Here is a 15,247-nt window from a genome sequence, read left to right on the forward strand (position 1 = left end):
GGTGTAGCTTGTCGTATGCGTGCTATATCGATGTGAAGCTGTAGTTTGTCGTATGCGTGCTATATCGATGTGAAGCAGTAGTTTTTCGTATTCGTGCAATATCGATGTGAAGCTGTAGTTTGTCGCATGCGTGCTATATTGATGTGAAGCTGTAGCTTGTCGTATGCGTGATATATCGATGTGAAGCTGTAGTTTGTCGTGTGCGTGCTATTTTGATATGAAGCTGTAGCTTGTCGTATGCGTGCTATATCGACGTGAAGCTGTAGTTTGTCGTATGCGTGCTATATCGATGTGAAGCTGTAGTTTGTCGCATGCGTGCTATATTGATGTGGAGCTGTAGCTTGTCGTATGCGTGCTATATCAATGTGAAGATGAAGTTTGGCGTATGCAGATGTGTTTTTGCTGTTATAAATTGGAACGATAAATATTTTCTTGAACATAATACGTGTATGTTTTTAACGTCACATACGTGTTTACTTGCATGCGTTAACGAGAAACTTATGAATAACACTGTATTTTTTTAAATAACAACTCTTAATTAATCGAACAATAGTTATGTCAAAACCATTAGAGACCCTATTGGTAATGTGCCGACCATTTGCTTTGTTTGTTTGTTTCTACAGTTTTATTTTCTTAATCTTATCAATAAGCATTAACGTTCAATATATGTTCTGATATATTTGATTATGATCGCTATTTTTTTTAAACAGGTTTTACATATTTATTGTGGTAAGAATATCTATACAGGTTTTTAATATGTTTTGCAAAACTGATCACATTTTCTGATATTATTCTATTTTAAGTGTTTCTTAAGTGTGAAACCAGTAACAATACTATAATAATTTCAACTTCAAAATAACACAAGCGTCTGCACAATGTACGATTTGATAGTCACAAGTATACAATACAATTAAACAACAGCTTTTTGTTATTACGTATGACGCCATACTTCTGGCCTTGGATCAAATTACCAAAAGAAGGAGCTTATTTTTTTTAAATATCCTTCATGAAAATGAACTAAGAACATGTCAATTCAATTTGTCACTATATGATTGACAGGACATTTGAAGTGTTATTCTGTTTAGAGCTTTTACTAAACTTTGGGTTAACCAAACTACGTGTAAACTATTGCATCATTAACGAGTCATCGTTTACTAGGCATAAGCGCATACTTCTGGCTGCTCAATTAGTATTGCACACATACTAACTCGTGCTCTGGGGACTCTTTCATGAATTTATGTTTTTACATTTGTGAATAAGCTACATATAAAAAATGCGATGCTGTTAAAATACTTCATGGACGACACGTGAAATAACTTTTCCTGATAAGATCATTTAAAACCAATTCTTTGAGTGGCAAAGTGAATTGCTGTCTGCTTTTTTTTCATTTCAAAATTAAGAACATGACGGCTTCTTTTTGGACTTCTATAACACGGGAGGGCAAGTATTTCGAATGGACAACCACTCCTCGAAAGTGCAATTCGAGAAATGGGGCAGCGGCGAGCCATCTACTGAAGAAGAAAAGTTCATAGCTGTTTGGGGTTGGGATCAATGGCGGTGGCATGACGTGCACCCGAACGTTAAATTCCAAACAGTTTGCGAGAATGAAACATAGACAGAGTACATTTCTATTTAACTATGACAGTTGGTTATTTGATATATTTTGTCATCCACCATACATAAACACTGCAAAACACACTAATTACCAATTCCGAATCGACAACGGCTCAGAAGTGCAATTCAAGAAATTCGGCCTAAAATAGCCAGATAGTGAAACACAAAGGTCCATGTTTGGGGTGGGGATCAATGGCATGGCACGATGTTTCCCCAGTAGATTCCAAACAGTTTGCGAGAATGAAAAAAGACACAGTGTGTTCCTATTTAACTTTGATATGATGGACACCCAAAAATACCCTTTATACGAACAGCTCTGAAACAAATCAATTATTTGTTTTTTATTTAAGTGTATATGGTTTAGATCTTAGTAAGTGGACTGTGTTTAAACCATCGTTTTAAATTTTTACATGTGTTAATCCGTTGCATCTCGATTTGTGTAATAAATATCACTTGTTTTGCGTACTTTGTTAATTATTCACCCGAAAATACTTGATTTAAACAAGGAAGAATGGAACAACGTTTTATCACAATCCAAGATCCCATTACAATTATAATGCAGGTGAATTATTTTGTAAGTATTGGCATGTTTGTGTAAAACAAATACTCAAGAGAAAAATATGATTTTGAAATACAAAAATGTTATCAAGCCATACATTGCGAATATATATATTGCATACTAGTATGATAGCATTTAATTTAAACAAATGTACACTGTTGCAGATTGTGTGTTTGTATTACAACTGCTGACATCGTGTCTTTTAAGAGATTTGATCTTCATATGCGTATGAATGCATACCGTGTGCATCACATGTAGTCTCATTCATATGCCTGTCATACATGTACATGTATGTGTATTAATGTTTCGTAAACATTCTACTATGTCAAAACTATATTTATGGTTCAGTATCTTAAGATGCACATGACACATGCATTGCTTCTGATCTAACTAGTAATTGCCTCGTACAGCATATACATTGTACCTTCAATACAAGGATCGTATTATCAAGAATTCTTCAAAAAACGCTTTTACTTAACGGAATATAATAGAAAATCTCTCTCTACTGTTGTTGTGTATTTTGATCCGAAAACATGCCAATTAAAACGGTTTTAATGCATATTATCGTATTTACATACTTACATTTTATGATATAATCACTTCTGTACTTCTGCTTTAGAAACCTTATGTGAATTTGCCTGTACATGTCCTTCTTTTTTATTCATTTCAAAGTAGTTTGTGTTCTGTTTTAAATATGTCGTTAATAATTGTGTCTTTCTTATAGATGTTTTATATCGTTGTTTGTGTTTGCAATAAAAACTTAAATTGTACCGCAGTGTTTAAGTTTGTTTCACTTGTCTTTAATGATGGAGAATGTATGGCAATTACGGTATTAACTTACGGATCACGTGGAACCAATTTTAATGTTTATCTGCATGTACATGTATAACGTTATGTCTTGCAAGTGAATGACGCATTTAATTGTTACCGGTATTATTTTTATGAATCTTACACTACGCATATTAGATAATACCAATGACAATCAATGCACGCAGGGATTGTCTAGATACCACAAAGAATCAAAGGGGACATGGAGTATGAAAAGACTAGTTTTTATATAGATTGAATAACCTTTGAGATTCAAATCCCTTGCACATGTCAATTTAAATAGCGTTTGTTCATTGATGTAAGAAAAAAACCCACAGCCGATTGAAATTATGTTAAGCAACAAACATTTAGCTTCGCATTATGCATATACGCAGAAAGTAGTTGACTCTTATATTAATAAGCGATATCTTAATATTAAATTGCGTAATGCCTTCTTAAACATTGATTTTGTTAGTGACCACATTAAAAAATTGACAAGTATTTAGCTTATTATTAACATGAAAACGAGTATGTGAAAAAAACCCACAAACTACAGAACTCTGAAATAATGAAACGCGAATATGAGAACTTCACTCAAGAACTTGTACGTCAATAACACAATCATGTGAATTACATAACATAACTCTGACGACATTAAAGCGATAATATCGACTCCTCAACGTAACTCTGACGTCATGAAAATGGTAATGTTCTACGCTACAGACCGATGACTTCATTGAAGCGATTGTGTTCAATACACTATTAACTATATTGACGATCCGTTCTATGGAAACTAATAAAATGCAAAATTTCCGGTAATGAAATACATTATGTCAAAGACCCTTTATAGCTGGTACAACGTAAAACCGATGTTTCATATACATCAGGAATGATAGCGCTAATGTGAAATACAGTAAAGTACTTGAACGATATAAAACCCAGAAGATAATTTTTCTAAGAACTCCGACGTCGTGAAACTGATGATGTCAACCGCAAAACAGATGCAGTCTATCTACAGACACAGGTGGTTAGCGTGTGGATATGATATTAATTAGTAAAAACGTCATTTTGATTTAAAAATAATCAAATTATAACGAAAAATCAACCTCTCTGAAAAAAAAGATTCACTATCAAATATATATGTGTAATAAGGTATTCAACTCAAAATGATCCAAAAACGGGATGCATCGCTTTGAACAGCAATAACTTCATCAATTGTGCAGAATTCCCTTTCTGGAAATCTACATATCTTGTAATATCGTCGCTTTATTGTGCTCTATCTCCATTTATTTTTCAAAAATGATTTTTTTTTATATCTCTGTGTTCGTGAGAACGAGATCTTAAATATGACGTAATAGGATTCTAGATTCAAGATTGTCGACTACATTTACAAATGCCTTCGTCCTTTCGATCAATTAATTGATGACTATGGACTTCATGCAATTTCTCCATGCAACCGTGTACGCGAACTGTACTTAACACAGCCCCGAAGCCATGCGATTAGTAATGATGGCAACTACACGTACCCTAAGGAACCCATGCATCAGAAGATGGAACTTTTCTACAAAACACACTACACCTTGTACCAAAGGATGTAACAATGTGTAGATATTTAATTTCTTAACATCTTAGATAGTATTGGATTATAGGATTGGATTTTCACTGGACCAAAATTTCACTTTTGAACTAATGCTTTGTAATTATTTCTAGGAAAACACATGTGTTCTAAAAAGTTTAAATACTTCTCAAATGAATGATTTCGGGATATTTAAGAGTTTACAATACAAACGCGCAAGACAAAGATCATAAATTAACAGCTTAGTATAGTTTTATTCAAAAGCCTTCAGAACCGACTTAACCTTAACTCATCTAAGAGGGGTCTTAAAATAAATGTAAACAATTGTTAATAAAACGAAAAAAATTTGAACCTGGGTATAAAATTACATTACCCTGGTAATATGACTAATACTGAAAAACATTTATATGAACAAGCACTTAGAGCCTATCATCATCATGTAAATATTTTAAAATGTGTGCAATTATATGTCAAAACTAAACTATCGCTGTTTGATGCATAAGTAGCGCCAATCTTACTGTATGGCTCTGAATTTGGGGCATTGATGACAACTCTGATGTTAATAAATTGAATTGCACGTTTTGCAAACATATTCTAAGCGTAAAACAATCTTCTTCTAACTATGTTGTGCTAAGTGAATTAGAAAGATTCCCCTGGAGCCGCAATGGCAAAACTAAGGGCATTGCGTTATTAGATGTAAATTGTTAGTAATCAGAATTCAATTTTATATCAAGTGTTTATGGAACAGATGAATACTTTAACCAATGTTAATTGTACGAACAATAACCTATGGTGTCAGGCTTTAAAATTAAGTTAAGACAACCTCGGCTTTGGCTATATGCTTAATACCCCTGAATTAACAGGCGACATTGAATACATGGTAACTCAAAGACTGACAGATCAATTTGTACAATAATGAAATGATACTTTAGCTTCACAGATGAAAATGGACTTCTCAAAATTTTAAAATTGTTTCGAATACGAAAAATACCTTGACTGTAATCCAATGAAAATTCTTTAATCCTAATGATCAAATTTCGATTTAGTTCCCATTGTTTTGAAATAGAAGTTGGTAGGTATAATAGGATAATCCAAAAAGATCGGAAGTGTAAACTCTGTAATCAAAATGTTTGTGAATCTGAATATCACTTTTTACTGTGTTGTCCAGTATATAACGAATTTCTTATAAAATTAAATTTGAGGACACCCTGGCTTACCATAAGTAAATACATAATAATGATGTCTTGCAGAAATTATCTAAACCTAACACAAATTTTTGGTAGTACTGTTAAACTTCGATCTGCGAAACTAAATCTTTTAACTGCTGTGAAATTGCATGTTTACACAATGAATGTGTTGCAGTCTTACATTTTGTTTTCTCTTATACAAGCGTTGTTTTTTATTGTCATATTTATTTAACCTTAAAAATGTTATACTGTAATTTGTACGGTAGTTTGTCTTGCCATTTCTCGTTTTTATAAATGTTCTTGGCCAAAGGCGGAATGCCGGACTGCCAATAAACTATGAATGAATTGTTATATTAAAAGGTGACTCAAGCTATAACAGATACCAATCATCAATGCAAACGTTTTGAACCAACAAACATTGCACTGAAACAATATTTATCAAGACCACACATGGACAAAGAATAAATCAACGTATTTTTCAATGGGTGTTTAAATGTTGTTCACGTGGTATTTCTATTGTCGACGGAAATATCCGCGCTATTAATAAACACCGTCGCTTTCGAAGTTTCCCCGTCATATTCAGTCTGCATCAAGACAATTTGCTTGAAATTCAGTTTAAATATAACGACTCGGCTATTTATCCCGGCCATTTTCCACCACGACCGCGCGTCACACATAACCTAGCACGTAGCAAAAGCCGTTTTCGAAACATGTACGATGTCTGTGTATTTTTTTGAAAGCGGGCCAACCATGTAGCGTTTAATAGCATATCCTTTAAAAAGATATGTAAGAGCAAACAGCGTGCAGACTATCCGCACTGTTTCCATCTGGTTTCAGTTATATTACTCAATATCTTGTTTTGAAAGCTCACTTATGTAAGCATCTCTTTATATACAACTATTTCTTGCTTTGAAATGGGCTGGTCAATGATCAAAATCAAAGCTATAGTTCATAGTATTGTAATCTTATTACGGTACCGTTCTATTTAAATTGCCGTTATATTGATCGGTTCCACTATTGACAATTTTACCGTCCGTTTTGCTGCACATATATTTCATTTGAATTGCATTGTATGGGTTTCTTTTTTGAAATAATGTTTTATAGACGGTCGCATTAAACATTTATAAGTATTATTTACCTTTCCAATTTCTGCATGAGTTAATTGCTAAGAATTAAATATGACATTAAGTTCATACAATTTTATATGAATCAAACAGGTGCACTGCACTACATAACTCGGATGTCATGAAAAGCAATGTTGTCGACTACACTTACGTCCTACGTCCTTTTTATCAATGAATCGATGATTATGAGCTAGAAAGTCTTCACTAAAAATCAACATTTCATTACCTCTATGAACTTCTCCATGCAACCGTATACAAGAGCTGTACTCAACAGAACAAGTGCGATTACTAATGATGGCAACCACACGTACTCTACAGAACCCATGAAAGAGAAGATTTCCCTTTTCTACAAAAATAATTACAACTTGAAGCTAAGGATGTTACTGTTTGTAGATGTTGAATCAAATAGCTTCAAGACAATTTGCTCTAACTACAGTTTATATATAATGGCTCGCCTATTTATCTTGGCAATTTGTCACCACGACCGCGCGTCACACATGACCCGCAAGTTGTACGATCTCTGTGAAAAATTTTTATGCGGACAAACTATCAGGCTTTTTATTGCATATCCGTGAAAAAGATATGTCAGAGTACTTGGTTTTTACATATTGTAGGCATATAAAATCAACCCAAATCAAACTGGCAAAGAAACAATTTAAAAGCTTCCTGTAGGATATAAAAGTAATTCAAATGCCTGAGTTAAAAGTTGTTGAATAAAACAAGTTACATTTTACGCTGGCATTGTATCCAAGGATAATGCGAATTCGATCGAGCTCATTAGCTGATTATATAAATTCAGCTCGACAGCAGTATATGATTGTCAAAACTAATATATAATGCGTAGCATTGTCGTCATAGAGTTGTTTATTACGTTTGACATTTCCAAGTACATAAATTATGCATACTTCGTCAACTGATGTTCTCAACAAAACAAAGCACCTATGAATTACCTTTTGAAGCATTATCAATGCATTAAACCAGTCTTCAGAAATGTTTGCGTATTTTACAGGGGCTATATTGTGATCGTTATTTCAAAATATGTCGAGTGTATGACCATTGCAGCTAATGTCCGACCTCAACATCTTGCAAGAAGATATTTATTATGAGAAAGAATTTATGCGTATGACAAATATGTGTGAATTTTTTTTTGCCGTATTTACACTTGTATTAGTCCTATAAAACATTAGATACAATAATTTGCAATATCTCATCTCCTAATGACCTAATCCGATTGACTTAGAGAGGTCACGTGCCTATGGTGTATTTTCCATACACCCCGAGTCATTTCCATACACCCCGAATAATCGAGTAGTCGGTTGAGATATAATCGCTAATATTAATCTGCGAAGCTGTTTAGAACTTAACGCTTCGCTCTCGTATGGTATGAAATCAATAATGGTGTATATCCGATACACCATCAGTTACTATCTGTGTAACTAATAATGCAGAAAACTATGGGTGCAAAATTGTTGCAGATAATTGAACAAACAAAATAATATATGCGTGCGACGGATCGATCGACCTATAAAACAATATTGTTTGTGTAAGCAGCGTTTTAAAAATATATTGCATATATATAAGTTTAACCTTAATTTGAACTCATATGAGTTGTACATTTTGGCAGGTTTGTTACCATATGCTTAGGTGTTTGTGTGTGCACGAGCCAGAAGAACTTTTTCTTTATGAAAACAAGGCCTAACTGTGTTCATATGCGTATTTATACATATCGTGTGCTTAGCATTAGTCTCATTCATATGCCTGTCATGCATGTACATGAATGTGTGTATAATTTTTTCCTAGACCTTCTACTATTTAAATAATATCTTTCTGGTTCACAATCTAAAAATGCATATGACACATTTTTTGCTTCTGATCGTAATGGTTATTGCCTCTTACAGCATAAACAATTTACATCGTACATTCAATACAAGGATTGTATAATCAAGATTTGTTCGAAAGGGCTTTTAACTAACGGAATATATTTGAAAATAAACGGATTTGTGTGATGATTTTAATACAAAGTTGTTGTGTATTTTGATCAGAAACGATGCCGATTATATCGGTGATCATACAGATTATATTCTTCACATATTTACATATTATACTTATTTCTATATTGCAGCTTTAGAAACCACACGATATACATAGGAATATACATTTCCTCCGTTTCTATTAATGTCTAAGTAGTTATGTTTTAAATGTATCTTTCCTGAATGCCATTTTTTATAGATGTTTTCAAAGATGTTTATATCGTTTTTTGTGTTTGTAATATGAGTATATATTGTACCGCGGTGTTATTCGTTTTGTATTTGTGTCACTTAATTTTTTTAATATTTAAATTAATGTATTAACCGACGAATCATATGGAACCCCTTCTTATGTATATGTGCAAGTACATGATAAGGCCTAAAGTATATCCCGCATGAAATGACATAAATATTTATCTGCGAAGCTGTTTAGAACGTTACGATTTCTATTGCAGCAACGTATTTTGTCAGCTCCATTTTACCTAGGCTTTGAAAAGTAATTTATTAAAAAATTAGTTCACTTCATTTTGAGGGTAGACATATTTGGCGAATGTGTTCAATTAATTGAATGTTTCCTTATAGTTATGTTTAAATGAATGCGAATGAAATAAAATTAATAACATTTGAATAGTATCATAAAAGTTATACAAAGTATATGCGAAATGGTCCTAACGACAACAATACATTACTTTTTTTTTTTTTTAAATAGATAGTTCTTATTTGTTTAATTCATCCATGAATCGAATGGGTACTACCTTTTGCTACTCTAAATTGCAAACACAGAGTCGAGAAATCAATTAAAATGATTTCGCTTTTAATAATTTATTTTATGTTTTGATACAAAATAGCTGTTGTAAATTTATGGACCGTACTAATCATTGAAAACACGGAAATCCTATTGTAACTTTTCTGTTGCATGCATGTGCTTATACGTTCTGATTATATATGTATGCATATTGTGCGGGTTATAAGTCCTAAACACGTGTCAACTACAATAAGAAACTAAGAATATCAAACCATGTTTTATCGGGTTGACCCAGTCCAATTGTACATGTTCTTTGTTAAAGGGATCTTTTCACGCTTTGGTAAATTGACAAAATTGAAAAAAGTTGTTTCAGATTCGCAAATTTTCGTTTTAGTTATGATATTTGTGAGGAAACAGTAATACTGAACATTTACCATGGTCTTATATAGCCATTATATGCATCTTTTGACGATTTTAAAACCTAAAAATTATAAAGCGTTGCAACGCGAAACGATTGAATAATTTGGACAGTTTTGTTTTTGTCGTTAAATTTTTTGAAACTACGAAGATTGCTTATATAAGGTATAAAACACGTCAATTACGTGTACTCGGCTGAATAGCTCAGTAGGGTAAAGCGTTTTTACTTCAGGACTCTGGCAGGACTCCAGGGGTCACTGGTTCGTAACCTGGTCCGGGCAATGTTCTTTTCCTTTTTTAAATTTTATTCTTGATTTTTTACTGGAGCTTTTACGATCCAATGTTTACATTTATCGATATAAAGCATTTAATGAATAAGTTAAAAAATGCCAAAATCTGTGAAAAGGCCCCTTTAAAGAGTTCATGATCTGTGTCATGTTTGTGTTTAAAAATTTAAACTAATGTTATTTAAATTATGATTCTAATAATTTGAGCTGATAGATACAAAATAGTTACAAATATGTTTTAAATAGTCATGACGAATGTCAGTATAATACAAATAACGTGCCTAAGATTCACTAGATAAATAGTTGAACTATATTTTTTGCAAATATTCGTCTTTGTAATATGAATTTATTTTACGTTGTGTTTATAAAATGTGTTTGCATATTTTGTGTTTGATATGTGCAGATGATTATGTTGTTTGTTTGCGTAATATGATTTTGCATTGTTTTGTATTAATATACACTTACTGACCGCTGTTTTAAAGTAATATTCTTACTTACCGCTGATATGGTTTATTGATTTTCATGCTTTGCTATTTTAATCATGTATGTTTGTATTGTGCAGTGTTTGTTTTGTGTGGTTGCTTTTTTTGTTGTTGTTGTGATTGATATATATATATATTTAAATTATTATTATTTCTTCTTCTTCTTCTTCTTTTTCGTCTTCGTCATCCTCTTCTTCTTCTTCTTCTTCTTCTTATTATTATTATTATCAGAACAATGATAATGACAGTAATAATACGAATAATAAAGATTAACAAAGACAGTAAGATTAAAATCATCAAATCATAAAGCGGTATATTAAGTATAAAAAATACATTATTATAAGAGCAATGCTCCGAAAAGGTAAAATACCATGCGTGCCAGATGAACGTATATAAATGACACACTATTGAAGATTTCTTATTGTGCATCTTTATTGTGTTCTCTCTGTGTACACTGTTCGCAATTCACTAATGAAAAAATCTTTTTTAACTGTTGTATTTTATTAATGGCATAAATGTTAAGATGTTAATTGTACTGTACATACTTGCATACATCAAGTTGACTTTAATGTTCACATACCATGACAGTACGGCAGGGATGGACGATATAACTATTGGAAGAAAAAGGCATACACATCCCTAATACTTATCTAGTTGGGGTTATTGAATTAAATCAATTATTTTTATTTTTATTGAGATATGCATCAAGAAAGTCAATCATATTTCAGAAATGCTAGTATTTGTTTTTCCACCCGTTAAACCATGTCTATAACTTAACGAATGTTTTAGTCAACATCTTATTTGCACAAAATTTGGATTGTCAAATACATAACCAAATCCATAATTATTTAACATGTTTTTGACATGTGTGACCCAATTTGTAAAACCTTAATTACAATCGTTTTAAGCTTGTTTGTAAACAATTTGCTTAATAATATTTTCACTGGTTAGAATTTTAAACTAGAATGTCCAGTGAAATAAACACTGGAAATGCACAACGTCATTCTATTGAATTCAGCGTGTAAAATATTGAACATTTAGCTTGCTGTTAGGAGCTCATTACACACTGCTTTTACGCTGTTTTTGTTTGGGGTAGATATCAAATGACATCCATTGGGATATGTTGTGTCACTCAAAATAAAATGGTCTCATATCTTGTGTCAATATGTGAAATTTACTTGAGTCTTACACAAATGAAAACATGAAAATGTGTTGTGTAGTTACGGATAAACTAAGATCCAAATAAGGATCCTTAATGAATTGTCGTTCACTACATTGGCACTAAACGTAATGGGCCAGATACTATGAGTTGAATATCAATGTTGACTATATTTTAATCTTAATATAACGATTGAACATTCCATTTGATATGGAATCGAATACCTATATTGTGGCATATAGTCAATGTGGTCAGAATGTAGATTTTTATTACGTGTATTAAACTGACAACTTTGTTGTTAAAGACATACAAATAAGTATGTATTTGTTCGAAAGCGCATAGCGCGAATTAAATATACATAATTCCTTATTTCGACGCAAACGTTGTTACTTGGTTCTACTCGATTTTCTTCAGAGGCATATACATTTATCGCAGGTAAATGACGATTGAGTTAATGCGTTACATCTCTTGAATTTTGACTGCATTGCTGTCGATTCTTATTCTTAAAATTTGGCGACCATACATAATACTGCAACATTTAAAAATATCTTATTTCGAGACCGAAACTATTGGTAGAACAAGCACATGCACATAGTTACACACCATTACGGAAAATCATACAAACCGGACCGGTGGACAACCTAAAAATGCATTTTTGACAAAGATCATTGGGATGAGGTATTTTGTATCTAGTAATTTCACAATGCGTTACGGAAATTCTTTGAAGCAAACAGCGAAGACCCTGATGAGATGCCGCATCATGCGGCGTCTCATCTGGGTCTACGCTGTTTGCAAAGGCCTTTTTTCTACTATTAGTCGCTATGCATAAATGGGTTAAGGAACAGCATTACAAACGCTTTATTCTTTAACCGATATCAAATGATGATAATCCATTATTTAACCTATATTTTTTTTAATTTGCTTCTTTAAAGATAATGTGTTCATTCGTTTTTGACTCTTCGACAATTATTTTAACAAAAGTCGTTTTACCAAATTGTAAAAAAGTTCCTTTATCTCAACTTTCACAAGAATTCATAACCCAATCATGCTGAAATAGACCTTTTTGTGTGAGACCAAACATTCGCTGTAATTGATCTGAGCTTTTCTTTTTGTGAACATGCATCACGTACATACAAAATCAACACACCATTTGTCACCATTGCTTCGTCATTGCGGCCACGTTACTTAATCGAAATGTCCGCATCTGCATTGCGATCGGTTTGTAAAGATGCGCAACGAGATTACAGAACAAGACACACGACGTGTTCACAGTTTAGGCAAATATTGTGTTTACTTCAATAAATTAGGATATATTAATTTGTGTAATCAAGACTTATCTACTCTGAAACTGTGTTGATTGTTTGAAACACTAAAAATTACCGATAATGTGATAGTATTTGATACGGATACTTAAAACGACGCAAAACGTTGATTTTAAATATCAAAACAAAAGCACAACATCATAAATATAACTATTCTCTGTCTAAGGCTACTGTGTATTTATTTGAGCATTAAGGAACATCAAAAGAGCGAACACATTGTCAGCAGCAACAACAACGTTAATCAACTAAAATACAAACATTTATGATGGATTGGATCATCTTGTTAATAACTTGCAGCTACGTTTATCAAGTGCAGTGCAAACCATCGGATTTGCACAGAGGTTATACAAGTATCATTTATACTTTTAGCTGCGACTGCTGCTGCTTCGACAACTTCTTCTTCTACTACTGCTTCTACTACTATTACTACTACTACTACTACTACTACTACTACTACTACTACTACTACTACTACTACTACTACTACTACTACTACTACTACTGCTACTACTACTACTACTACTACTACTACTACTACTACTACTACTACTACTACTGCTACTACTACTACTACTACTACTACTACTACTACTACTACTACTACTACTAGTACTACTACTACTGCTGCTGCTGCTGCTGCTGCTACTACTACTACTACTACTACTACTGCTACTACTACTACTACTACTACTACTACTACTACTACTACTACTACTACTACTACTACTACTACTACTACTACTACTACTACTACTACTACTACTACTACTACTACTACTACTACTACTACTACTACTACTACTACTACTACTACTACTACTACTACTACTACTACTACTACTACTACTACTACTGATCCACTTATACCTTCGCCATAAAGAACCGCCGGAATAGTAACGATAGTGTGGTATGTGTTTATATATACAATCTATAAAAAATGGGTCTGATATTTAATACTATTGCGAGCACTGATGCATTTTATCAAAATATTATGATGCAAAAATCCACAAACATATAAGTGGCACTGCTTGGACGAGCAATAGTTATCACTTAAATGCGCATTCCATAAAACCGTAAGCTATTCCTATATTATAAAACTTAACGTTATGCAATGTTTTATCTGTATTGAATTAAGGGATTGTGTATAACAGTATTGAATCATATACTTCTCAACATTGTCTAATACATATATAAGTTTAAAGAATAGTGGGATTGCAAAACAAAGCGCTCTTCGTTTTAGGCATTTTGCCAACACTGTGGGTACCGTGTTGTGACGATTGAGTCCGATGGTGAGCACGAATATTTTGCGAAGAAAATGACAGGATTTGCTTATCCGTATGGTAACCCAGAGCTGAACGGCAAATGCATTTTTACATGTAATGAAATAGCGGGTTTGCAAATTCTTCAGTAAGCATCGATACATTTATGTCTTAATATTATGCTATGCTGACCTCTCATTCTAAGAGGCGACAATAATGGCAAAACTATAGCTATCATATAATGGTCAATTTAAGTGGTTCGTGTGCGTGCTATATCGATGTGAAGCTGTAGTTTGTCGTATGCGTGCCATATCGATGTGAAGCTGAAATTTGTCATATACGTGCTATTTCGATGTGAAGCTGTAGCTTGTCGTGTGCGTGCCATATCAATGTGAAGCTGAAATTTGTCATTTATCCCATTTTCACCGCGACATTGACGGTATAACACGTTGTGGGATATACTTGCTTGTATTCAACACTGTGGAATATACCTGTCGCGTGCACGGACTACTTTTTAAATGACGTCATGCGATATGCGCTAAAATTAGGTCGATATTGTTTGGTTCATTGATCGAATTTTAAGGTCACCCATTAGAAGAAAATGTGCATATTTTGCAGAAAAACATATATCTGACATATTCACCAAAAGAAATGTTGAAATAAAATATGACATTACACGATT

The sequence above is a fragment of the Dreissena polymorpha genome, chromosome 6, assembly GCF_020536995.1.
Source record: "Dreissena polymorpha isolate Duluth1 chromosome 6, UMN_Dpol_1.0, whole genome shotgun sequence".
NCBI lineage: Eukaryota > Metazoa > Mollusca > Bivalvia > Myida > Dreissenidae > Dreissena > Dreissena polymorpha.